This window comes from Macrobrachium rosenbergii, chromosome 56, assembly GCF_040412425.1.
Source record: "Macrobrachium rosenbergii isolate ZJJX-2024 chromosome 56, ASM4041242v1, whole genome shotgun sequence".
In the NCBI taxonomy this organism is placed as follows: domain Eukaryota; kingdom Metazoa; phylum Arthropoda; class Malacostraca; order Decapoda; family Palaemonidae; genus Macrobrachium; species Macrobrachium rosenbergii.
In genome coordinates, this window is record NC_089796.1 from 38963875 (window position 1) to 38991702 (window position 27828).

Below are 27828 nucleotides of genomic sequence, written 5' to 3' on the forward strand. Positions count from 1 at the left end.
ATTGGTTGGTCTAGAATCATTAATTCGATTGATTGTGAGTTTGAGTGTCCTCTAGTTATGACTTCCATTTTTATGGGGTGTGAGACACTCCGTTTCATGACCGTGGCTTTTGCTGAAATATTTTAGTTAAATTTGCAAATAAAGTCTAGTTTTGTATTTTGGCATATTCCAGTAGGCCTTTGTTTGAGTATAGATACAGTGAGAGGAAGCACATATGAATTTTTGGTGTGGCTTATGTGTTTCATTTTTTTCATTTTTTTAGCAATTGGCTGCTTGCATCAGCGTTTAGGGTTTAATAAGGGGATTATTTAATTATGTATTGTCTCTGAGGACTTTGATTATTGGGAAATAATTTATTTGACAGTTGTTGGGTTACTGTGAGTAAACATTTCTTACATGAGTGTGTGTGTGTGTGTGTGTATTTCTTAGATTTTGAACTTCTTTTTTTATAGTTACATATGTACATGTTTTATTTTGGGTACATACATGCGTGTATGCAAAGGGGAAAGATGTTGCTGTAAGCTTACTCGGCAATTTTTGTCTTGATGACTGGAGAGGCGGGCTCATCTCTTCAGGGTTTTGCACTCAGCGTTTCTTTTCTGTGTGCTTCAGTTAGATCATGGATGTGTTGGGGAGATAGGGGAAGATATTGCACTAAAGGGAGGGGAGCAAATTCTTTTCCTTTCTCTTTTTGTTCTCTCTCTATCTCGCTTCTATTTGCTCGAGTCCCGTTTTCTTTATGTAAGGGTAGACTTCCGTTCTCTTTACTTGAGGGTGGACTGAGTGTGTTTTTTTTTTGTTTGCCCTTGAAGACTCGATGTTCATCTTGAACTACCCTGCGATCAGCTGTGCGCTTAGCCCACCTGTTTTTTTCCCCATGGGGTTTTGATTTAATTGTGGGTTTAATTAGTGCTTTCTTTTGATTTTTGGGGATTAATTGTCAGAGTAAAGGGAATTAACATTATGGGTTTCTTTCTTTGTGGGAATTTTTCAGGGATAATTTTTTTTTCTTGTGTTTTTTCTTTAAAGGGTTTCCTTTTGCAGGACTTGGGAAATTTTGTATTTGTGATCAGCCAAGAGTGAGCTAACGGATTTATTTACTAAGAGGAAAGCTGCAGAAATGGCTAGAAGAGATAGTTATTAGAGATTCCTTAGGTCAGCCTATGGCTGTGTAGGGTGCGGAGATTCAGTCCGCAGTTTGAAGGGTTTTGTTTAAATTAAGAATAGTCAGAGGTTGATGGTTAGGCTGAGTTCTCAAGCCCCATGGGTTCGTTGTTTTAACTGTAAAATGCAGGGACACATTTAAGAGATTTTGCTGTGTTAAATATTGTGGCAGTTGTAGGAGTTATGGTCATCCTTGGTGGTCTTGTCCGTCTCTGAGACAGTATAATGGTAGGCCTACACTTCAGAATTTTGGTAGCTTAGGTAAGAAAGTTCCTCAAGGGGGTTTTTTGAGAGGATCTTGTGACTGGTGAGCATTGTCGAAAGACTGATCAGTTGTAAAGGAAAACTGGATGGATGTTTCTTGTGATATAGGACTTCTGGGGGAACCCTCAGAGGCGAAGCCAGTGGTAAAAGGGTCTGTGCATGGGGTCAATGTAAGTATATTTATTGATACAGGGGCCCCTATTAATTTGATGAATTATGAGTTGTTCTGATCGGTGTTTTCTGATCATTCTTTGAGACCTGCTAAAGAGACAGTATGTGATGTTCAAGCCAATAGGTTACAGGTTTTGGGATACGTAGATGTGGGGGTAAAACTTTTACAGAGCCATTTTTGGTTATACGAGGGGCTGCTTTGGGGAATACATTGTTACTGGGTCATCCAGCGTGTCGGAGATGCAAAATCTCGGTTCATACAGGGGTATGCGGTATAACTGTTGGAGTACCTGGTGTGTTTGTGCCTTATGAGGGGACAGATGTGGGTGTAGTGGATGATGATAATGGATCAGGTGTACATGAGAATTTGCGGGTAGATGCTGAACATCTGACAGTGGGTAAGAAGTGTTATAAGGGGGTTTTGTTGGATGATGTAGTTCTTGATCCTGGTATGGCTGCTATGGTGAAAGTTTGAGTGAAAGGTGTGCATAAATCCAGACAGGTGTGTGTGGATGAATGTAGCGAAAGCTGAAGGGGCTGGTGTGTACAGGTTCTATAAACAAGGTAGCGAGTTTAGGGGATACTTCGGTGGAATTGCTAAACTGTAATGATTCAGTTCGGAATTATCAGAAGGATACTTACGTAATCGACTTTGTTGACTGGGTCGATGAGGATAATTCAGTTGCTATTGTCGGGGAGTTTTGTAGTTTTTCAGAAGCAGATTTACAGGCTAGGATTCCTTTTAAGATTAGAGAACAAGTAGAGCAAGAGGTTAATAAGTGGGAGGAGGAAGGCATTGTTAGGCCTTTTAATTTCCCATTGTTAACAGTGCCTAAGAAGGTTGGTTCAGTCTGAGTTTGTGTAGGCTTTAGGAAGCTGAATGAGAAAACCATTCCTGATCGCTACCCTGTGGCGTGTTTGCCAGATTTATTTGTTGAGATAGGGGGCAAGAATATGTATTCTTCAATTGATCTGATGCAAGGGTGCTTACAAGTACCACTTAGTGAGGAGAGTCAAGAGTACACGGCTTCCTCTTTGCCAAAGGGGCATTATGAGTTCACACAGATGCCGTTTGTTTTATCGGGTAGTCCTACGGCATTTACTAGGCTAATGAATACAGTTTTCATGATTTGTTAGGAAAATCCATATACATTTATATGGATGATATATTAGTTGCCACTGATTCTGTAGAGGAACATTTAGAGGTTCTTAGGGAGTTTTTAGGAGGCTTAGGTTAGCAGGTTTGAAGATAAAGTTAGCTAAGTGTAATTTTCTCAAGAGGCAGATAGTATATTTGGGTCATGTCATTTCTAAGGAGCAGGTTAAAGTGAGTGATGATAAAGTTAGGGCAGTTGTGGATTTTGCTACTTCCAAGAATAAGAAACAGATTCGGTCATTCTTAGGCATGGCTGGATTTTTCCATAGGTTTGTGAAGGGCTTTCTATTCTAGCATCTCTCTTGACAGATGTCCTGAGGGATGATGTGCAGTTTGTATGGGGAGATGGACAGCAATTAGCTTTTCGGTGTTGAAGTTTCCTGATTTGGAACGTCCTTTCACGTTGATGACAGATGCTAGTTACGATGGTATAGGGGTATGCCTTATGCAGAAGTTCAATGGAAGACTCCATCCGATTGCATTTTACAGTAGGAAGTTTAAGACATGGGGTAGTAATGAACGGCTATGGTCGGTAGTGGACAAAGAGGCCTTTGCTGTAGTGTCTAGCTTGGTTCATTTTAAGATGATAGTGATGGACAATCAAGTAGAGGTTTTTATGGATCATAAGCAATTGTTGGATCTTTTCAATAAGCCAGATCTTTCCCCTAAAAGGGCTAGGTGGTATCTGGCAATCAGGGATTTTGATGCCACGCTTAGGTATAGAGAGGGTAGACATAATGTTGTAGCGGATGCCCTTAGTAGAAGTTTTTCTGATGCAGAAGGTACTCATGTATGTTATGTACCTGGAGATTGTATAGACTGGGATATTAGTTTAGTAGAATCTAATCAGGATGAGGATGAGGTTTTGGAAGACGCAAAGGCGTTCCTTAGAGGGGAATTAGTTAGGAAGGGTTGTAAGTTGCCTTTTGCAGTATTGAGTTAGAGGGTAATTTGTTAGTTAGGAAGATTAAATACAGACTGAGAAATAATGAGGATAAGGGTGATATGATGCAAATAGTTGTTCCTAGGAGTTTAGTGCCTACGGTTCTGGATATTGTTCATTGTAGGTCTGGCAGTCCGCATTTGGGTATTGAGAAGACATATCAGAATATACGGGGACAATTCTTTTGGAAGAATATGCTCACATCAGTGGAAGACTTTGTGAGAGGTTGTTCAGTTTGTAATGCGTGTAAGCCATCAAGGGTCATTTCTTGTAAATTGGGGTAATTTCCTATTCCCAGCAGGCCGTTTTCTAGGGTCCATATGGATCTGTCATCCAATTTCTGTGAATCTAGTTATGCCCATAGGCACCTGGTGGAGGTTGTTGACGATTTAACTAGGTTTGTAGAGATTTTTCCTTTGAAGTATAAGACAGTGGAAGAGGTGGCATTCGCATTTTTTAATGGATATATTTGTTGTTATGGGGTTCCTGAGGTGCCGACTACAGATAATGGGTGAGAATTTGTGAACAAGACGTTAGAGTGTCTTGCTGATGTAATGGCCATTCGGAAGGTCACTATTATTCCCTATAGACCAGAAGCTAATGGGCTATGTGAGCGGGGCAAATAGGAAGGTAATTAAGGCTCTCAGGTTGACGGTAGGGGGAATGATGTAAATTGGGATTGATATATTTGGAAGGTTCGATTTGTTACCTATTTCATTGGGTGATGATATTGTAAAGGTGCTTGTCTCCAAGGCAAAAGAAAGATATGTGTGTCTTGCTAGGGATCTTGAAATGAAAACGCGGGATATGGTGGACAGGAGCAATGCAAAGCCGGATAGAATTAAAGTTGCTGTGGGAGATGGGGTTTTTGTGAAAATAAATGTCAGAAATCAATTGAACTATAAGCTAGGGCCTAAATTTGAAGGTCCTTTTCGGGTTGTAGAAGTAAAGAAGGGGGATAGATTTGATGTTCTAGATGAGAATACGGGTGTCTCTTGGTTGACACATACCTAAAATTAAAAGGACAGGTTAATGGGTATCTTATGGGTTAATTCCTGTGTTGTACTGTGTTTCTGATAATTCTTTTTTGTTTCCCTCTTTTTCTTTGTTTTTTTAATGGGTTTTAAAGGGGAGTGACTTGTAGTTTTTTTTTTAACTGGGGAGGACGTTGGTCCGTAGACATACAAATCTTTAGTTGTCTGAGTTCAGTTTTTTGCTTTTGGTATGTTGTAATATTTAGTTAAATTTGGGTGTAAAACACCATGGGGTCTGATAGATATATGGGTTTCTTTTTTGTTTTTTCCTTTCCTGTTTCGAGATCTGGTAACTTATAGGTTCTTTCTTTTGTTTTTTATGCTGAAGTTTCATATTCTCGTGACTTTGGGAGTCGTGGCATGGGCTAATTTCGTAGCGAGGTTATGCCTGGGTGTTATTATACAAGAAGATTATGATGTGTGGTTGTCATCTGATGCAATGTCTTCGGGTATAGAGTTTCAGAATAAAGTTCGTTGCTTAGGAAATTTCTTTTGGGTGAGATGAATATCGGATGGAATCTGTCTGATCTGTTACAAGATTGGCTAACGGAACTTAATGCTACAGTAGTTAGGGTTCAGGATAGGATTAGGAAGACTTTAGCATGGCTTCCAAATTTAGGTGTTTCGACTTTTCAGTTATCTTCTAGAAGGAGTAAGAGGGCTGCGCCATTGGTAACTGGAGCCGTTATGGTCATAGGAGCAATTGCTAGTTGATCAATTGCTAATTTGGGTGAGAATTGAGCAGGTATCGACAGTATTTGCTAGCCAGGAGAAAACTTTGATGACTTTACAAGATAGTTATGAGAAATTATGGTAAGGTTTTGAGACTTTAAGGACTTCTTTAAATGGGTTATTGGTCACACTAGATAGGATGGGGGGAGATTTAGATGTTGTGGTAGCTTTGTCTTCCTGTCAAACTACCTTCTTGAATATTGAGAAAGAAGCGGAATATGCGTCATTGGAAATTCATACTCAGGTTAAGGCAGTGGTTGTCACTTCTAAGGGGGGAAATTTTGGGAGATATTTTACCTCTCGGATGTTTAGGATTGACTTTAATGAATTCAGCATATCTGTATTGTTCTCAGGTAATTTTTACTGGAAAGAATTTGTATGGGTAGTATCTTAAAATTAGTGTACCTGATAGGGGGTTGCTTGTGGAAGTTAAAGTTAGTAACTTAGGATTGTTTCATAGTTTCATCATATGACCTTTCCTTATTGGTTTTAATGGTTCAGTAATAGTATGGGATAGTGAGGAGACTACGTAGTTTTTGGGTTGACTGTCGACATGATCGACTTACGTTATACACCACTTCCTTGAAGCAGCGTCTTATGGAATGACTTCTATGAGTCTCAACTGATACAAGTTAGATATGGGGGCTGTCTACATTACGCCTGCAGGTTTCTATGCCTGTGCCTTCATGAGAGGATCCATGGTCTTTTGGAGAGATGTCGGATGGGACATCTACAAGTCTCCGCTGTTGCTGGGAGACATCTGTTTGGCGCAAAGGATTCGTGGGCGCCGCATTCAACATGGGCTTGTGCGGTTGCAAGCCATCCAGGATATTTGGATCGTCAAGAATGCAAGATGTGATGTGATGCGTTCTGCAATGAATGATTTATTGGAATAACAGTCATGCATACAAGACAAGAAACTTTTGTATCTGATGAATATTGTTTGCTATGATTTTTTAGAGCTGACCCTTACTGAACTTTCTTTATGGATATTTGTCGTACCTGGGCGTCCCGCCCAGGGGTAGGTGGGCTGAACTCCTATTAAGACTTAAAGCTGACTAATTGCTGGCTGTGAAAAGGTGTGTCCGGTGCAGGTGGCCTTTATGTGGACGTTGGTGTTTTCCCCGGTTAGATACAATGGGTATATGACGCGTTCATTTGTGCCCTCCAGTCACGGCCAAGACGCATGGGGATAACATGACAGATTGATGGAAGCTTTGCGATATCTGTGGATTCTGACGGAGGAGTCCTTCAAACACTGAACCCGACGGCGTTGTCACGCTTCAAAGGAGGGGTCCTTAAGTGAGTGTGTGCATATGTGCACTCTCTAATGTGTATATTATAAGAGGAACCATGCAATGGGCATTCACTTCGATTTGCGTCTGGCGATTCGCTCTTTGAGCTGTGTTAGTGACTAAGAACAGCCACTGTGAGGAACGGTTTGCATGGCAATAGAATGTGAGTAAGATAACTCATTAACACTTATATCTTTTCCAGACATTTTGTGGAATACCCATTTTACATTGCAGTGAAACCCCTCTGTTTTCCATTATTCATTTGTCTGTTTTGTTCTCCATTATGCATTTTTCCACTTAAGTGTCTATTTTTTATACACCATTTCAGGTTTTAATAGAAGTTATATTTCTTTTAACAGGAATTCTGGTTGAGTCCTGCGAGGACGAATATTTTCGAAGTGGTGTTCTTTTATCATACTATATGACATTTTGGTCTAGAATAATTATGACCTTTTTATTTTGTTTGGTGACCAGGGTGTTAGTCACTAGTATTGGTTGGTCTAGAATCATTAATTCGATTGATTGTGAGTCTGAGTTTCCTCTAGTTATGACTTCCATTTTTATGGGGTGCGAGGCACTCCATTTCATGACCATAGCTTTTGCTGAAAAACTTTTGTTAAATTTGCAAATAAAGTCTAGTTTTGTATCTTGGCATTTTATTCCAGTAGGCCTTTGTTTGAGGATAGATACAGTGAGAGGAGTCGACGAGAGAGAAAGAATGTGCTGACCTAGTGCTGGCCATTGCTACAGGAAAATCTTAGGGATGTAAGATGATTTGACACTGTTCTTAAAACTGACGTAGAAAGAGATTACGACCCTATCAGACCTTGCGAAGAGCATAACACATAATAGTTCAATATAGTCTATTCTGTAAGTGAAATAGTTTCATTGAAATTTCACTGTTTTTTTCATTAAAAGGTTGTGTAGAGAGAGGAGAGAGAGAGAGAGAGAGAGAGAGAGAGAGAGAGAGAGAGAGAGATTGAACTCTGGTGTTTATGTACATTGATAAGCTGTTTTGTGATTTTGTGGGATTTTAATTTAGCATTCTATATATTTTTTTGCTGTTTACAGTAATATTAATATTTGAAAATTAGTAAATAATTTTTTTATCATAAAAAATATATTTAGTCTTGAAAATAAAAATTTTAGGTTACAAAATGCTTATTTTACCACAAAAATATAAATAATAAATAAAGTAAAATCCCGCGATATAGCAAAAAATCCACGGTACAAATTCAGATATATTAAATTAAAAAATCCGCGTTGCATTGAGACCGCGATGAGTGAACCGAGATATGGAGAGGGATGACTGTACTTACCAACTAACTACATAGCTATTAGTTCTAATTAACCGCGGCAGTTCTAAATTTGAAGAGCCCAATTTGTTTGTGCCCTATGTCCATGAGAGGGGAGGTGGGAGGGCTTTGATCATGCAGTTACTTGGTAAGTATATATGAAACTTTATTTTATCAAAAAATGTAATTTTTATATAAGTAACTTATTAAGTAACTACATAGTTGAATCCCACATTGACAGGAGGTGGGAAGCATGGACATTTTCCACCCAAAAACACTCAATAAAGGAGATGAATTTGAAATGGAAAAGTAGCTAGCATTGGTGTAATGCTTGTTGTAACATTACCTGTTGAGAGAGCTGCAGTAGGAAGATACTAGCTCTGGTTGGCGCTCATCTCAACCTGTAGTGACACAGCAGTAAAGCCAAGAGTCGTCTCTGCTTCAGTGGGAGAACCTTGCAGTCGAGGAGTACTCCGAAGACTGACAAGCCTTACAAAATAAATTCCCTTGCCCTGGGCACAGTGCAATGAATACAACCAGAAATTTGTTACCACAAAATATTAAAACCATCATCCAACCATTAAAAACCAGGGACTGGTGGGTACTCCTGGTATACGGCACCCCAGGCATCCCAAAAACTCAGCATCCTTTAACAAGGCGAGGAGATAGAGGATTTGAAGGTATATCCCCTATCCTTTTTCCCCCCATACCATGCCAGCCACAGCCAATGGGGCTAACGTACTGCAAATAATGGGAGGTGAACACTGATTTTGACTTTCAGTAAGTTGATTGGAGAATCGTGGAGAGTGACAAGTTCTTAAAAGCCAATGAAGTGGCGACTGCTCTAATCTCATGAGCTCTTACTTTAAAAACAGAGAGATCACCTTCTTGAATCTTCGATTGTAATTCGGAAATAACACTCTTTAAAAAGAAGGCCATGGCATTCTTAGATAATGGTTGTGAATTTTTTTTTTTTACCAAACACCATGGATTCTGAGAGGGACCTCTAATCCCTTTGGTCCTTTCCAAGTAGTACTTAAGAGCTCTAACTGGGCAAAGACTTCTCTCCTGGTCTGCTGGCCCAAGAATATCTAACAAACTCTTGATCATAAACGAACGAGGTCAAGGATTGGATGGGGTTTCGTTCTTTGCCAGGAATCAAAGTGTAATGAGCAGACCACCTCCCTGCGAAAAACCCACTCGCTTACTGAAGGTGTGTAATTCGCTGATCCTCCTTGCCATAGCTAAAGCAACTAAAAAGAGAGTCTTTCTGGTTAGATCTCTCAGCGATAAAGCATGAAGGGCTCAAATGTATGCAACTGACATAGACTTCTCTTGTTTGGAAGTATCTAGGGACTTAATTAGACTGCATATGTCTTGATTAACAGACAACTTGAGACCTCTATGTTTAAACACAGAGTTTAGCATAGATCTATAGCCTCTGATTGTAGAGGTGGCCAAGCTTCGAGAGGACCTCAGAAACATTAGAAAATCAGTGATCTGTGCTACAGAGGCTTAAGAAAGTGAAATGCAGTGTCTTCGGCACCAGTCACAAAAGATTGTCCACTTTGCCTGGTAGACATTAGCAGACTGGCATCTGCATTTGGTAGTTGCTTCTGCAGCTTTTCTTGAAAAACCCTTCACTCTGACAAGCTCCCTGACAATCTGAAGTCTGTCAGAGCAAGAGCAAATAAGTCTAGATGGAAGATGGAAGTGAGGCTACTTTAGAAGGCTTCGCTTCTGAGGTAGAAGTCTGGGGAAGTCTATTAAGAGACTGAGAAGGTCTGGGAACCACTCCTTCTGTGGCCAAAAAGGAGCTACAAGCGTCATGGACACGTTAGCGTGGGTCATGAACTTGTTTAGGACTTCCGTCACCATGTTGAATGATGGGAAGGCGTAGACATTTAAGAGCGACCAATCCTGGAGCATGGCATCTGTCGCCCATGCCCGAGTGTCTGGGGCTCGAGAACAGTAGACGGGAGGCAGCGGTTCCTCGACGTCACAAACAGGTCTACCGATGGTTTTCCCCACCGTTTCCACAAGTCGGTGCACATTTGTGGATTCAGTGTCCAATCCGTTGGAAGGACCTGTTTACAGCGATTTAACTCGTCTGCCAGAACGTTTAACTTTCCCTGGATGGAGAGAGTTATTATCCTGGTATGGTTGATCTCTGTCCGGAGAAGAAGATCCTTGGCCACTTTGTAAAGGGAGAAGGAATGAGTCCTTCCCTGATTTTTGACGTAGGCCAATGCAGTCATGTTGTCTGAGTGGACTGTGATTGTCTTGCTGCAAGTCCCCATTGCAAAATGTTGAAAGGCCAAGTGAATTGCCTTTAATTCCCTTACATTTATATGTAATTTCTTCTCTTCCGATGACCACCTCCAGAATATTTTCATGTCATTCAAAAGCACCCCCAACCCAGATCCCACATGTCTGAGTACAACTTTAGGTTGGGGCTCAGCTTGTGCAATGGCTTTCCTACTGAGAACCTCTCCTCTGCAAGCCACCAGCAAAGTTCCTCCTTGATCTCAGTAGTGATGTGGAACATGAAGGAGTCTGGGAGAGTTTTCCTCTGCCAACTGGCTTTTAGGAAGAATTGTAGGACTCTTGCATGTAATCTTCCTAATGGCATGAGCTTCTTGATGGACGAAAGAGTGCCCAGCAGACTCATCCATTCGTTGTCTTTGCACGATGGGTGAGATATGAACTTTCTTACTTTCTTCAGGCAGTCTTGAATCCTTTTGTGGAATGGAAAAGCCTGAAAAGTCAGAGCATTGATCCTCATCCCCAAATAGAGAATCGACTGTGTCAGAGTAAATAGGGATTTGTGAACCTTGCTTAAAAGACCTGTAAAGGCGTCAAGCGCCTCTTCATTTCTGCATTAATCACGTCATGTATATTACCTCTTATTATTTCATATTTTTATGCATCTCTCCATATGTATTATTGTCCGGCATTTCCACCAATGTATGTAACCACTTTTGGACGTTGATTGTAACGCAAATTATTCTCATTTATATGTCATCTAACAAACACAAATTCTAGCCCAAAAGCATGACATGGGATCCACAGGTCGGTAACCACCTTTCCGTCTGCATTCCTCAATGTATACCTGGCCTCTGAAAAATAAACCAGTTAAACCCAGACCTGTCGTTTTGAATCTCACAACTGGTGACCTGAGGAGTGACAGGTAAATGTGGTTTTGGCCCAGCCATTAACGGACTAAATACTGCCGCATTTACCTTCAGAGAGCCTTTAGCGGACTCAAAATGGCGACACAGTCTAGGCCTCTGAAAGCTCCTTCCTCAGAGGAACCCCATGCCATTAATGGACTAATAATGGTGTCCCCGCAAGGGCACGTTTTAGCATTTCAAACGGTTTTGGCCCTCGCCATTCATGACTTACGTCGATCACTCGAATTCTAACACTATTAGAGGACTAAATATGGCGCATACTCACGTTTTGGTGTGTGACAGTAAAGATGACAGAGTCTGAATTACAATGCAAATCTGGAAACACGGAAATCGTCTGCATGCCCCTTTCGCCCACAAAGCCAGAACACAGTATCTTGGTTTCTGTGCGCCGGTGCTCACTTCCGCGTGGCGTGCATCACAGATGAGAAGACAAGGCAGACATTACCATGATGACATTACCTGAAGAGGTCTTCAACAAAACCTCCCCATGGCTTGACTCACAGCCAGACAAGGTCACGTACTTGGCCTTGTGAGACAAGCTGATACAAACATATTCCATGCCCGTCCCCGAAAGAGCACAGCGCACACTAGACCTGTTGACTCAGCATCTAGGGGAAGCATCACCCAGGAGTCTGTGAGGGTGAACGACACCCCAGAAAACATAAACGTGATCTACAGGAGGAGGGCACCGCCGAGGAAGCAGAGGGTGTGGACGTACCCGGAGTGGTGCTACTTCCACAGAAGATTCGGCCCCCATGTTCCTTCACAAAATATGAGAAGGGTGGCCACAAGTAACAGCAGTAGCCATGAAAAACAACATCTCCCGACCAGCAGGATTCTTCATCAGGGACGAAATATCAAAGTGGCGCCTGCTGGTTGACACGGGGGCTATGCAGTCAGTGTTCCTGCCATCAGAGGAGGGCTACACCTGGACAGCTGACTCCACACCCTTCCTGTTAGCCACAAACAGAACCCCCATCTGCTGTTATGGAACCACGACCCACACAATCTCCATCTTGGGCCGCAGGTATCACTGGCATTTTGTCATCACGGAGGTCAAGTTCCCCCTCCTGGGTGCTGATTTCCTGGGACACCACGGACTCCTGGTCAATGTTGGCAGGCAATGCCGCCTCGACACTGGAACCTGCCACTCCCGACCACTCTCCACTGGACTGGGGATGCCCGCTGTCTGCTTCACAGCCTCCAACAATTACGCTGCCCTCCTCCAGGAGTTCCCGGAAGTTTTTAAACCAGAGCTCTGCCAGTTGCCGGGGGCTGGGGCCAAGCACGGCATCTTCCACCACTTAACTACAATGGGCCCCGCCAACTCATGCCAAGTTCCGTCGCCTGCCTCCCCAAAAACTACAAGGTGCTTTCGCCGAGATGGAACAAATGGGCACCTGTACCAAAGCACTGAGCCCATGGGCGTCTCCCCTACATATGATAAAGAAGTCAGGTGGCTCCTGGAGCCCCTGCGGAGACTACCGTCATCTGAATTTAGTTACCACACCAGACCACTACCCCCTGCCAAACATACAAGACCTGACGAGCGCCCTTCACAGGGCCAAGGACTTTCCTAAGATGGGCTTGCTTAAATCATACTTTCAGGTTCCTGTGCATCCTGACGACGTTCCGAAGACAGCCATCATCACGCCGTTTGGGACGTACACCTTCTCCTACTCCACCTTCGGCCTCTCCCATCCATCAGGGCATACAACGGCATGCCTGATGACAGAAAAGTTTGTGTGGCGTGGCATCAGGAATGACACCTGCCAGTGGGCGAGGAGCTGTATCCTGTGCCAAACCAGCAAGAACACAAGGCACACAGAATCAGGCATTGGTGATTTCCCTCAAACTCATTGGCGCTTTGGCCACATCCACATAACGTCGTTGGGCCTCTACCACAGTCTGGGGGCGCCAGGTACCTCCTGATGGTCATAGATTGCTCCACTTGCTGGCCAGAGGCGACACCTGTGGGGGAGGCATCAACAGCATCCTGTGCAGAAGCCCTCCTCTCCAGCTGGATCAGCTGCTTCGGGGTGCCAAACAGCATTACTATGGACAGGGCTCAGCATTCCTGTCAGAACTCTGGGTCTCCCTGGCATGCCTGATGGGTATGACACTTCACAGCACGAAGGCCTACAACCCCACAGCAAACGGCATGGTAGAGAGGACACACCTCTCACTGAAGGCAGCTCTAATGGCACCTTGCACCAACGAAAACTGGAAGGCCCAGCTCCCCTGGGTCCTGCTGGGTCTCTGCACCGCATTGAGGGCAGATGGCAACGTGTCCCCCGCAGAAAAACTCTATGGAGAAACACTAGCTGTTCCAGGGGAATTCTTCCTGTCGTCAGCTGACAGCAGACACCCCCCTCCCAAGGTTGAGGGAACTAGCACAGAAGTTTGCGCCCTGCCATAAGACCTTCATGGACAGAACCAACACCTACAGCCCGGCCGGCCTGGATTCCTGTACTTACATCTTCATCAGGATAGACGCCCTTTGCCCGCCCTTGACCAGACCCTACAGGGGCCCTTACAGAGTCATCGACAGGACCCCCAAGGCGTATCTCGTCGACATCCACGGCTGGGAGGATTGGGTTTCCATTGACAGACTGAAACCAGCATTCCTGTTAGACAGCAAAATCCGGAAGGAGGCAGGCAGATGTCCCAAGGTCACCCCCTCAATAAGCGCCCACAGACATACCCGCCACCCCTCCAAGGAGGGGCTGTGGGCGCCCCAGAGGCCGCGCTGCGGAAGGTCCATCAGTTGATGTTGCCCCCCGCCCACAGTTCTCGAAGGGAAGGGGTCGCCTCCTGCTCCCCCAGCGCCTCCGTGATTAATTTTCATGCCATCCAATAATTATCTCTGTAATCATTTTCTTGGTGGGGTTGCTGGGGGGCCGGGGGAGTACTTGTAAAGGCGTCAAGCGCCTCTTCATTTCTGCATCAATCACGTCATGTATATTACCTCTTATTATTTCATATTTTTATATATCTCTCCATACGTATTATTGTCTGGCCTTTCCGCCTATGTATGTAACCACTTTCGTACGTTTATTGTAATGCAAATTATTCTCATTTATATGTCATCTAACAAACATAAATTCTTGCCCAAATGTGTGACATGGGATCCGCAGGTCAGTGACCACCTTTCCGTCCGCATTCCTCAATGTATACCTGGCTTCCGATAAAACCAGACCTGTCGTCTTGAATCTCACAGACCCAACTCTTGGGCCAGTAGTAAAGTCTTTTGAAGGTCATCCATGCATCTTTTGTAAGAGCCCGTTGCCCCAACGCCATTTCTTCCAAACACACGTGTGTGTTTGTGTGTTCGTATTTGTCATCCATCGGAGGGGACAAGCCAAAACAGGAGCATCTCGTTTTCTTTCTCTGACGGAATGCGACTTCAACCATACAATATTTCCGTCTGTTTCTCCCTTACCATTGTTGTCTTGATTTATGTACAATTACTGCTACTTGCATTGCCATGCAAGCATTCTAATCATGTACTCATAATATTCCACCGAATCTTCTGTATCAAACTGTATGTGTGTTTCTGTTTGTGAAGATGCCAAACTTCTCTCCATTTCATATATATTATGCTACTGCATTGTATTCATTAATCTGTCTCGAATCTCATGCAATTGCCCATATGTACTGAAGAATTTCCTGTCATCTTGAATCTCACAGACCCAACTCTTGGGCCAGTAGCAAAGTCTTTTGAAGGTCATCCATGCATCTTTTGTAAGAGCCTGTTGCCCCAACGCCATTTCTTCCAAACACACGTGTGTGTTTGTGTGTTCGTATTCGTCATCCATTGGAGGGGACAAGCCAAAACAGGAGCATCTCATTTTCTTTCTCTGACGGAATGCGACTTCAACCATACAATATTTCCATCTGTTTCTCCCTTACCATTGTTGTCTTGATTTATGTACAGTCACCGCTACTTGCATTGCCATGCAAGCATTCTAATCATGTACTCATAATGTTCCACCGAATCTTCTGTATCAAACTGTATGTGTGTTTCTGTTTGTGAAGACGCCAAACTTCTCTCCATTTCACATATATTATGCTACTGCATTGTATTCATTAATCTGTCTCGAATCTCATGCAATTGCCCATATGTACTGTAGAATTTCCTGGCCTTTCCATTGATGTGTTTTAACACCGTACGTTTATTATGTGTCTCAATATCGCCATCTGTTTGTCTGCCAACAAACACAGATGTCTGAATCTTTTATCTCTGTTTGCTCTGTCTGTGTGTAGATGCTACGTTGCAGTCCGCACACATCAATAACATCTCCGCATTTTCTGTACATTTAGATTCAGTAAGGAACCACCAATAAACCAGTTAACACCCAGCCAGTATGTCACTCAATCTCCTGTCCTTACACTTTTCTTCGATGGGGAGCATAGTGACCAGTTGCTCAGATATAAACAGACGATCCTCATGAGATGGAGCCATCTCTTTAGAGGAGCGAGAACACGACTAAATACTTGTGGGGCTGTAGAGAGGCTGAAACAGAGAACCCTAAACTGAAAGACCCTGCCCTGGAATACGAACCGCAGATACTTCCTTGAGTCCAGATGTACTGGGACATGGAAGTATGCATCCTCCATGTTGATCATTACCATCCAGTCTCCCTGATGAATGGCTGACAGGATTGAACTGCTTGTTTCCATTTTGAACTTGGTGGTCTGCACAAAAGAGCTCAATGTACTGACATCTAGGACTGGTCTCCAACCTCCCGACGCCTTGGGGACAATGAACAGAGGGTTGTAAAATCCTTCTGTGCTTATGTCTTCGACCAACTCCACAGCTCTTTTCCTGAGGAGCGACGATACTTCTTCCTTCAGGGCCAAAAACCTCTCTGAGCATTCTGAGTAGGCTGTTAACCTGATAGGTGAGGATGTCAAAGGAGGTTTTTCCCTGAATGGGATGGCATAGCCCTCTTGAAGGACTTTTACTACCGAGGTTCTGCATTCTTGGCTTCCCATTTGCCCCAAAACTGGAGAAGCCTGGCTCCTAGGGGGACACAGAGGACTGGAACCTTACTGGTGAGAGGCCGGTTTGGAGGATGACTTTTTGGTTGGCCAGACTGATCACAGATTCGAGTGTGGGCGGGGCTAAAATTTGGTTCTTCTGCCTAAAAAGGGCTGCTGTTGCAACGGGGAGGCAATTCTCATGCTGAATGAGGCTGAAGTGTCAAGGATTGGTGCCGTAGCACGCCTTGTCAACTGCAACAAAAGGTCCTGTGTTGACTTCTTCTGTAAGTCAGATGCGCTCTGTTCTATTGTAGCTCTTGGGAATAAAGTTGACCGATCTAAAGGTCCAAACAAGAAAGCCGATCTTTAAGAGGGAGTAACACCTTTGGAGGTAAAGGTACACCACAATTCCCTTTTCTTAAGAACCCCCATGGAGAATAAGGCAGCCAGCTTCTGGGAACCATCCCTAATGGCCTTATCAGCACACGAGAGTACTCCCAACCAGTCTGCAGCAAAGTCCTCTTGAAGTGTACTGCAGTCTTCTATTTTCTTGGCTAACACCCCGATTGTCCAGTCTAGGAAGCTGAATACTTTCGAAGACTTTAAAAATGTCTTTCACAAAACAATCTAATTCCGAAGACGTGAACATAATCTTAGTGGAGTTAAGAGCCGATCTCTGCACTGAGTCCACAAGGCTGGAGAAGTCCCCTTTAGAGGAGGGAGAAACTCCCAGTGAAGGTGCTTCCCCAGTGGAGCAGGACGAGTACCTCCTTGGCGACAGACGGGAGGGGGATGCAATGAAAACTGCTTTACGCAACTCCTTCTTACCTGTTAACCAACTGTTAATACCCGCTAATGCCTTCCTAGAGGATGAGGAGATAGTGGGGGCTGTAGAGGATTTGGTGGGAACCGACTGGACAAAAGTACCAATGTTTGAGGATCAATTCTGTACACCATTTTAAACATTTCCAAGACTGGTGCCAAGAATTCTGATGGTTTGTACTTAATGTGTTTAAGGTCTGGTCCTATGTTACAATTTCGAGCTATATTCTGAGCTTCTGGATTGTTTTTTATAATTAGTTCAGTTAATGGGAGTCCACACAACATAAGTACAGTCTTTGAAGTTAAAAAAAGTTCAAAGTCAAAGACATAAAATTAACATCCAAATGGGAATAAAGAGATGATGATGATGGTGCTCTTTTTCTGTTCAAAACTGCAAGAGAATATATAAAGATAAATCAAGACAGTGTTAACTTACACCAAACTAAAATGATTAGCCACATTGCAGTAATAACTATCTCCTCAGAAGCCTTACATAGCATTCGTTGCAAGTGTTACCAAACATGTTCATTTGTCACATTTTTTTTCAATTCTAACACACCTTGATCTTTTAATTCTTCTATGAGTTTTTCTTCTGGATATATCATTAGCTGAGGGACAAATATCATTCCCATTGAGTGATTCCAGTAAACCTGTATAGAGCAATCAACTGCAACCCCTCCAAAATATGATAATGCTTTAAATTTTTCATTTTCTTAAGGGGAAGCAGATTATACTGTCAGTTTTCTCCGACCTTGAGATGATATCCTAGGTTCTTGGCCACAACACTTCATGATGTCTCTGCACACATTGAAAATGTCACAAGATCTTCTAGACTGGATGTCAAATATTTATCATACAAGAATGTTTCAAATATCCTTGACCCTATTTCCCATATATTTCTGGTGACATGCTGGAGCATAGGTCTCCATTGTAATTACACTTTAAGGTTTTCTAGCCATGCCCAAGCAGAGATCATCAACTTTTGGGTGTTTTGAGGGCGTCCCCAAACCACTGGATGAAACTAAAACTGATGTTGCAGACCAAAAGACATACACACCGTATAGGTCATCAGTGGATGAGGATGGGGGATAGAGTAAATTCATAAGAAGATGAAGGAAAGGGATAAAGGTCCCTATGTTCAGTTGAACCCACAGCAGAGATGGTAGGCACAACAAAGCTTTCAATCTGAGAAGTGAATCTCTAAGCCCCCTGCCTCAGTAAGGATTTAAGATGAGAGGGCCGAGTTTACAATATGTATTGGACTGCCTCATCCTCATCTGAATGAAATCCATGATTGTTACATGGATCTATCCAAGCAACTCTCTTAACCAAGATTGTGCGTTCAATCTGTCTATCATCCCATTGGAAACCAAGGAGCTCCGAAATGAAATACTCTCATGACCTCTTGAAAGGGTTTGACAAGTGCTTGAACACGAAGTATAAACGTCTTATAGGCATGTTGAAGAACTTTTTGCATTTAGAGCATAGTGCATTTTCATGTTATCTGTCTATCTCTTTCCCTCTGATTTCATACCTATTTACTGGCAATTTGCCGTCAGCACGCTGTAACTAAGTCTCCTTAACTGTGAAGTATTTTAATGAATTCATTCTGAACATTTCATTACCTTGCACTCGAGTAGGTTATTATCATTTGTCCTTGTGGTTACTCATTTTGGTGTTAGCAGCCCTTCCCTTTACTTAATAACTCTTAGCATACATTTGTTTTGGTTTTCGCAAACTCTGTCATAACTGGTTACGCTCTCTCTCTCTCTCTCTCTCTCTCTCTCTCTCTCTCTCTCTCTCTCTCTCTCTCTCTCTCTCTCTCTCTCTCTCTCTCTCTCTTCGATATCATATAATTTCCAATGAATCATATCACTTCCAAAAAGTGGAAGTTCTGATGTTATCACTTTAAAGTTTCCAATTCGTAGAGATTTGCTCTTGTGTGCGTCATTAATATTAAGAACTAGCGCTTCTTTCGTGAAAGAAGAATTAGATGACCAGCATAGGAACCTCTCAAATCCTCCCTCGTTTTCTTCGGCAGCGGGAATTGACGTCTTAAGCATTGCCTTCTCCATAGTTTTGGTGTTTTTTTTTTTTTTTTTTTTTTGTGTCCGACCGTTTCCGTTTTGCCCTTTCACCTTCTTCGGAATACCTTCCTTAATAGCGAATAGTTCATGAAAGAATTAGCATGCGTATATAAATACAGTTTAACATTGCAAGAGTTTGCTCATATGGAAACCCAAAAGGGAAGTTACCCCGAAGTCACTTATTAAGCAGGCAAAAGTTTAGTCATTGAATTGAATTATTCATCATTGTTACGTTTTTATATTTAGCATGGAAACTTGAGGGAAAGATCACGTTTTCGTTTGTAGGCCCTACGGATTTTATATAAATATATTTCCTCATCTCTGATTAAATCAGTCACATACCCCAATCGTTCTAGTAACCACTCACATTATAAATCATAATTACTCCAAGTCCTGAAGACATCGTGATTTTAGGAATTATAATGTCAGTTTAATACGTAACCTCTCTTTACAATCATTATTTTAAGCACGGGCGTTTTCATGAAAATGATTAACTCATGAATCTATTTTCTTGATTAACGTCTCATTCCCGGCCTTATGTTGCAGCCTCACAACCAATATGAGTCCGCCCTAAACTGGAAAACTACCTTTGCGCACTGTTAAACTTTTCACTCTCAGAGGTCCAGTAAAAAGAGAGTGTGTGTTGAATGTACTGCTTTTAATTTAGCATTTTCATGAACGAATCACCTTTCTCATTTGCCGTTCTGAAACGCTATACCGCTAAAACCAAATCCACAGTAAAAGTGTTAGAAAGGCTACATTGTTTTACCTGAATGAATGCAAGTAAAAATAATGAGCATCAATCGAATTTATTCGTACCAATGCAGCCAAGTTCCTTGGTAATAAAAGTGCCTCATTGGATGGGTGGGTACCGTTCTCAGCTAGCACTCTGCTGGCCCAGCGTTCGATTCTCCCCTCGGCCAATGAAGAATTAGAGTAATTTATTTCTGATGACAGAAATTCATTTCTCGCTATAATGTGGTTCGGATTCCACAACAAGTTGCAGGTCCCGTTGCTAGGTAACCAATTGGTTTTTAGCCACGTAAAATAAATCTAATCCTTCGGGTCAGCCCTCTCTAGGAGAGCTGTTAATCAGCTCAGTGGTCTGGTTAAACTAAGGTGTACTTAACTTTTTTTCCTTGGTAATAAAGGCATGTTTTTGCACACGTTTGAGTACATGAGCAAAGTTGTATAGCACCTAACCAAAGCACGTACAGCCACAAAGATGCTCACACTCGCATAACTGCGATTAATTTTATAAAAGCAGCTGTCGACTTAATCTTAAACTAATAATTCAGCCTTCAAGGAAATTGAGGTAAATTGTATATTATAGATGTAATATACTTATGTAAACAGCATTAAATTACCTCGGTGCAAAAAGAAAAAATCACAGACATAATGCGTTGTTCCTTTTCATGTAAAGAGCCCCACCCCCCCGGCGCCCCCGTCTCTCGGTTATTCAGGTACATTGCTTCCGTCTCAGTAATTAAAATGTTTGGGCTTCTGTTACGTTATTTATTTTTGATTTTTTTAAAAATGACTTTTAAATGATGAAATTTTCCCTTTCTTATGAGTTCATAAGAAACACTTTACAGGTTGTAGGTGCTGCAATTAAGTTTTTATGTAAACTATTCAGATCGACCACTTATAAGATATAACCGACACTAATATAAGACAAATATCAGGATTCAGATGAATTGCCTTATTCACAGAAAGAGCGAATTAGCAGTCTGATTGCCGAAAATCACTAGGGTTCTTTGCAAATCTTAAAGGTTCTTTATGAAACTGATAACAGCTACTTTATTTCATATTTGAGAATGATTTCTCTATTATTTCTCAAAACGTAATAATCATTCGTTACGATTCTTCGTAGGGGTGAGCATTCCTTCTTTTGATGCCAGTACTGTCACTAAGGAGACAAAATAAGAGGCCACCAACATTTTCGTGACGAATACATAAAATGAGTAGGCCACGTGGGCAATTCGTTGGTTTGCTTAACTCCCGGTTCAGAATCAGCTACGTATTTCAACAAACAGGCTGTACGACGCCAATCGTATAGTTTTAATTCACAGCTTACGTAATAATATTGGGAAGTCATTTATTCCAACCAGTTTCAGATATTGCAAGAATATCAGAGGCTGTGAACCTTGACTATTTGTCACTCACGCAGTTCCCTTACAAACTTTTGCAAACAGTTTGTAAAGTTGGTTTGGTTGAAACTTTCAGTAAATAAGGCGATCCTGGAACGAACTATTGATGCCTAAGCTTAAAAATATCTTCTATCTTCAATAATTAAAAGGGATTAATGTAGTTAATGTGGATGGCCGTCTGGTTACATAATGCTTCATTGCAAGTTGTTGACATCTGTCACTCGTGAAACTGAAGATGATATTTTCATTTTGACTCCTGTAACAGGCAAATTAAATAGGTATTTTATATAACAGTAAAAAAAGTGTAACCTACTTTAGAACATATTGTACAGTACAAGTTTTCTCTCTTATGCAATTTCTATTGAAGTCAACGGCATTTTTTTCAGATACTCTCTTCTTATCAAGACTTCGAATCAGTCTAGACTTCATTTTTGTCTCTTCTGGCAAGCTTCTCAGGAATAATAAGGAAAATTATTCAAGATTTTATCCATTTACTTTTCTAGTTGACAGACCATTTCCCCGTCTCTCGGCGGCATCATCAGGACTGGAATACAAATTCACATACAAGGTTTTTATTACTATAGTACATGCGGGCATTTGAATTTCAAACATGACGTCATCGGGGTGCTGAATTTCTATTGGTCGGGGGCTCATTCCCTCGCTGGCGGCTCAGCATGGGCATTCCTGGTGCTCCGTGAGTCCGTAAGACGCATCCTATATATATATATATATATATATATATATATATATATATATATATATATATATATATATATATATATATATATATATATATATATATATATATATATATATAAGGATACAGGCAGGACAGCTAATTAGTCAGACATATCAGGAAATGAGGACAGTGGAAACAGACTGGTACATAAAATCATCTGTACTTGAGCCGACGTTTCAAGACTAGTCTCTTTTTCAAGGGTGGAATAAAAGAATATATATTGTGAATTATAAATACACGTAAATTGCACAAAAATATAAAAAAAAAGATTTGTGTATAAGGATAAATTAAGCATTGCTGGAGGTACCAACCTATATAGAAGGGAGAAGGAGGGCCGCGCGACTGGAATGTTGGTTACAGGGTAGCCTAAGTGGAAGGCAAAGAAGCTGGTTACGACGGGCAGAGAGGGGTGGAGGAGTTTTGGGCATTCAACAAAGGTATATACTGTCTGTCTGATAATTGGCGATTCCAGAATGGAGATGATTTTAAATTGCCCATATTCAACGTTATTGCCACATTTTTTGGCATGCTCTCTGATATTTAAAAATGAGGGATTAGGCTACTCAGTTTATTGCCCGTTCGATAGCTCACACCTTTGTAAGAATGGGCACGTACCTTGAGAAGTCTTTGAGTGTAACCCACGTAAGTTCCTCGAGAACACCGAAGACAGTCGTATTTATATATCACCCCAGACATAATAAGGTCGCTTAAACGGTACATAGTATTGAATAAAGAACCAATCTTCAGAGGATTCTTTGGAATTAGATTAATTTTTAATGCTCCATAATGCTTAGAAATACTTTGAGAAAGATTTTGGCTAGAAGTTTCATCATGTAAAAATGGAACACTGGCATAGATTTGAAGTTTGTTGTTTAATATTTTCCGCACATATTGACAGTGGCGTCGTGAGGGTTGCTGGCGCCCGGGGGCGAAGTCTTTTATGGCGCCCTCAAGGGCCCGGGGGCGGGGGGGAAGGACTATTTTCATTTGAGTGTGCTAATCTTGGCAGAAAATGTTTGCCTTCATTATTTTAGATATATTGTGTTGAAAACAAAATATTCTAATTTTCATAATTATTACGATCTCGCTTTTCGAAATCGACAGGTTCTAAACGAAACAAGCAACTGGGCTGTAATGACTGACGAGAGGTGACAAACAAAGGAGGGAGGAGCAGAACAAAACGAAAAAGTTACCTTAAAATTAATTTATTTACAATAAAGTTATATACATAATGTACACTGAGTCAGGTTAAAAAAAATAAAATTAAGAGTCAGTACATAAATGAACATATCATGACAAAGACATCATAAGGATGAGCAGCTCAGACACATTACAAATGACGAGTCAAAAAAAAACATAATAAACATTAGCAGCACAATAATTACATTACATAAAATCAGAACCTAGAACAAAATAAAAGCCAGAACAATAAATGGTCAAATCAATAAAATAGATTATCAAATCATAAACATACAAAATCATGAATATTAACAGGCAGCAAAGCAATAAACATCCTCAGACGAACTCAATAGGGCCGTCGAAACAGCCCCAAGCTGCTTAACAGGAACACTGCAGGACAGCTCCGACAGAGTCGAAACAACAACCATCTCGTCCTCAAGCACAGTGCTGACGTCCTCCTCCAGTACCAACGACCACGACAGAGCCGACACGGCAACCATCTCGTCCTCAAAAAACGTACTGACGTCCTCCTTCAGTTACGACGACCATGACAGAGCCGACACGGCAACCATCTCGTCCTCAAGAAACTCTCCGCTGCTATGTTGCCAGGACCTGACTCGCAGGTAAGGATACCTGCTGCTGCTACTCCAACTGGCTTGCTGCTGCTGCCCTCAACCTGCCTCGTTGCTGCTACGAACCTGACTTGTTTTCTGTAAAGAACCTGTCGTAATATTGGTTTTGGAGGAGGACGTCAGTACGTTTCTTGAAGGACGAGATGGTTGCCGTATCGGCTCTGTCATGGTCGTCGGTTTTGGAGGAGGACGTCAGTACGTTTCTTGAAGGACGAGATGGTTGCCGTATCGCTCTGTCATGGTCGTCGGTTTTGGAGGAGGACGTCAGTACGTTTCTTGAAGGACGAGATGGTTGCCGTATCGGCTCTGTCATGGTCGTCGGTTTTGGAGGAGGACGTCAGTACGTTTCTTGAGGACGAGATGGTTGCCGTGTCGGCTCTGTCATGATCGTCGTAATTGAAGGAGGACGTCAGTACGGGTTGCCGTGTCGGCTCTGTCATGGTCGTCGTAACTGAAGGAGGACGTCAGTACGTTTTTTGGGCCGTGGTGCAGGTCTTTTGTGCACTCTAATTAAACTTTAGGTATGCTCAGTGATGTACACAGGTAACTGGCAGACAATGGTCAATGGAAAAACGAAAACACTCGGGAAAACTCAATAATATTTATTAACAAGCAAAAAAAAAAAAAACACCAAGTCAATTTTGCAAGTACCTAGGACTCACACTAGTCCTTAATTTATCCCGTGGGATTACCTAACAGCTAAAGAGCTAAACCCTAGACAGAAATGATAATAAAAGAAGAGATGCATAAATAAAAAAAAATAACTGACAAAAATAGTCTTTCAGAGGTTGGCCAGACCCAAACTTAATACCAATAAATACCTATATCTAATAATGGAGGAAGAAGGAAAAGGTCGAAAAAGAGAGAAAAACACTTAAATTCCTCCTAAAATTAAATCTAAACACACCGACTAATACTAGATAATAATCAGGCTAATTAGCCATAGAGACCATCAGGGTCTATAAGTAATCAGATAGATATATAATTATATTAACAATATACGTATATATATATATATATATATATATATATATATATATATATATATATATAAATTTAAAGATAGTAAAATAGAATTATATTTACACAGTTCAAACCTCCTCACTCTGAGACGAATAGCCGTGATCCAAAATAAACTTATCGCCTTAAGGGAGGCCTTGTTCTCAACACAACTGGACTCAGCTAACAGGGGAGGGGACGAACACACAGGTAACCACAGGTGAGGGGGAAGCTGGTGGCGATCTTGCCCGGCCAACACAAAAACAGACTCCTGTCTGGTGTTTTTCTCCCTACTTGCCACCTCACGAGCCAGATTGCTCCTTCAACTGCAGCTTATAAGGGCGTCCTTGAAATAATCACAGAAAGCTGCTCAAAATTCCGGGAGTGCCGGGAAAAAGCGACGGCACCCAACTCCTTGGACAAAGTTATCCACCAAGGTGGCAGCACGACAAAGTCGCAAGTGACAAAGACAGCTGCGACAGCTACAGGACTCAAGACGTCGCAGGTGACAGAACTGTACCTGCGAAGGGCAGCTTCAAAAACAATTTCTGGTTTCAAGGAGTAATCCACTAAACGCCAGCTGCAGATGTTTCAGGAAGCAAAGTACGGCCCGAACTATATAAGTCTAATTAAGATATTGCTAAATACTGCTAAATGTTAACTTAAATCATATTCGTAAATATTGAATTGTTAATTATAAATTGCTAAATGTTACCGATATTAAATATAAACTGCTGAATACTAAATCCCATTATATGTTACTGATACTGATAGATTCATATACATTCATAGTACAATTTTCATTCTTTCTGGAACCTTGCTCTAATTTTTATATCATTCTTCTAATAGCTCCATGAAATATAGTTCTACTTCAACAAATTTCTATTCGACCAAAATGGTTATTCGACATGACTGGACTGAGAGCACAGAACGGTCAGTTCGTCGGGGTCACGATGAGTACTGGAGGCAAAGCCTGAATGAGCTGCAAGCCACTTGGTCTGATGTCTTGAAGGATGAGCTAATTCTCCCTGGTCTTGAAATGCGGTTGAATCATCTTGTCAACGAAGGTGATTTCAAGAACGAAGTTATGCAGTCTTCATAAACTACTCTTGGCGCCATCAAAACACCTTTTCGATAAAGGGTCTGTTCTATAGATACAGTGGTGGTACTACTGACCAGCGAAAAATCTTAAATTTCTCAGAACACTTTCAGCACAGCACACAAATACAAACTTGCCAGGATTGGTTCTGTTTTGGCTGGCGGGGGTGTGGCAGCATTGGGGGAGAGTATTTTGTCTGTAAAAAAAAAATTTTTATAGAAAAATTTTTTTTTGTTAGGTGGGGAGGTGTTAGGAACAATCGTTTGTCGATTGTTCCTTTAGTGGGTTGTTGCCTCCTTTTGTTTTTTTTTGTTTTTCTTGCTGGCGAGCTGTCGTCTGGTGAATGGCGTCAGACTTCGTCAGTCAGGGTCAGAACAGCAACAAGTCAGGTTCGTAGCAGCAACGAGGCAGGTTGAGGGCAGCAGCAGCAAGCCAGTTGGAGTAGCAGCAGCAGGTATCCTTACCTGCGAGTCAGGTCCTGGCAACATAGCAGCGGAGAGTTTCTTGAGGACGAGATGGTTGCCGTGTCGGCTCTGTCATGGTCGTCGTAACTGAAGGAGGACGTCAGTACGTTTTTGAGGACGAGATGGTTGCCGTGTCGGCTCTGTCGTGGTCGTTGGTACTGGAGGAGGACGTCAGCACTGCTTGAGGACGAGATGGTTGTCGTTTCGACTCTGTCGGAGCTGTCCTGCAGTGTTCCTGTTAAGCAGCTTGGGGCTGTTTTGACGGCTCTATTGAGTTCGTCTGAGGATGTTTATTGCTTTGCTGCCTGTTAATATTCATGATTTTGTATGTTTATAATTTGATAATCTATTTTATTGATTTGACCATTTATTGTTCTGGTTTTTACTTTGTTCTAGGTTCTGATTTTATGTAATGTAATTGTGCTGCTAATGTTTGTTCTTTTTTGACTCGTCATTTGTAATGTGTCTGAGCTGCTCATCCTTATGATGCTCTTTGTCATTTATGATATGTTCATTTATGTACTGACTCTTAATTTTATTTTTTTTAACCTGACTCAGTGTACATTATGTATATAACTTTATTGTAAATAAATTAATTTTAAGGTAACTTTTTCGTTTTGTTCTGCTCCTCCCTCCTTTGTTTGTCACCTCTCGTCAGTCATTACAGCCCAATTGCTTGTTTCGTTTAGAACCTGTTGATCTCGAAAAGCGAGATCATAATAATAATAATATTCTGGAATGATAGAACACAAACCGAATTTGCAAACTGAAATAGTTTATTTTGCATTTAACAGATATACTGTAATTAATAAATCATTAGCCCTCATAAATAAATTCCAAAATGTTGATAAGAAAACTAAAATGTAGATTATAGTAAAGCATCACAGTAACCAGTAACTCTTAACCAAAGACAAATGGCACATTAAATAAATTTGACTAAAGGAGTTAAACATTAGGGAATACAGGGGGCTAAGCAAATCGTGAAAATGTACAATTTGTTGCCAGTATAGAAGTTAATACTAGAAAAAAAATAGATTTTGTGGTAAAGACTGAATAGGTATAATACCTGAAAAGAAAATTGATAAGAACAAAGATGAATTAGTTCACTAACTATAAACTACGTTTCTTTAAAGAATGTTTAACATGCGTCAAAATAATGAAAACAAAAAGTTTAAAGTGATGGATGCTTAGGATCAACCATATGCAAGAAAATAAAATGGTATAAAGGTATTAGAATGTAAAGATAATTAGACAGATATTGATAACAGAAAACCTAAACAAAGAAAAGGATTGACAATGAATTGTAGGACATTAAGTATTGATGCACGTTACAATGTGTTTATAGTTTTATCTTTCTAGCTTTTACAGCCGCAGATCTGTTTCTCACGTCATCAAAGTTTATTTTGTTTGCGATCTCTTGCTC

General features: G+C 41.4%; 1 pseudogene; it reads left to right on the plus strand.

Moving 5' to 3' along the window:
• The first annotated feature begins 3338 nt into the window (after window positions 1-3338).
• LOC136836180 (uncharacterized) overlaps window positions 3339-27828 on the plus strand; it is a 37133-nt pseudogene continuing 12643 nt past the window's right edge.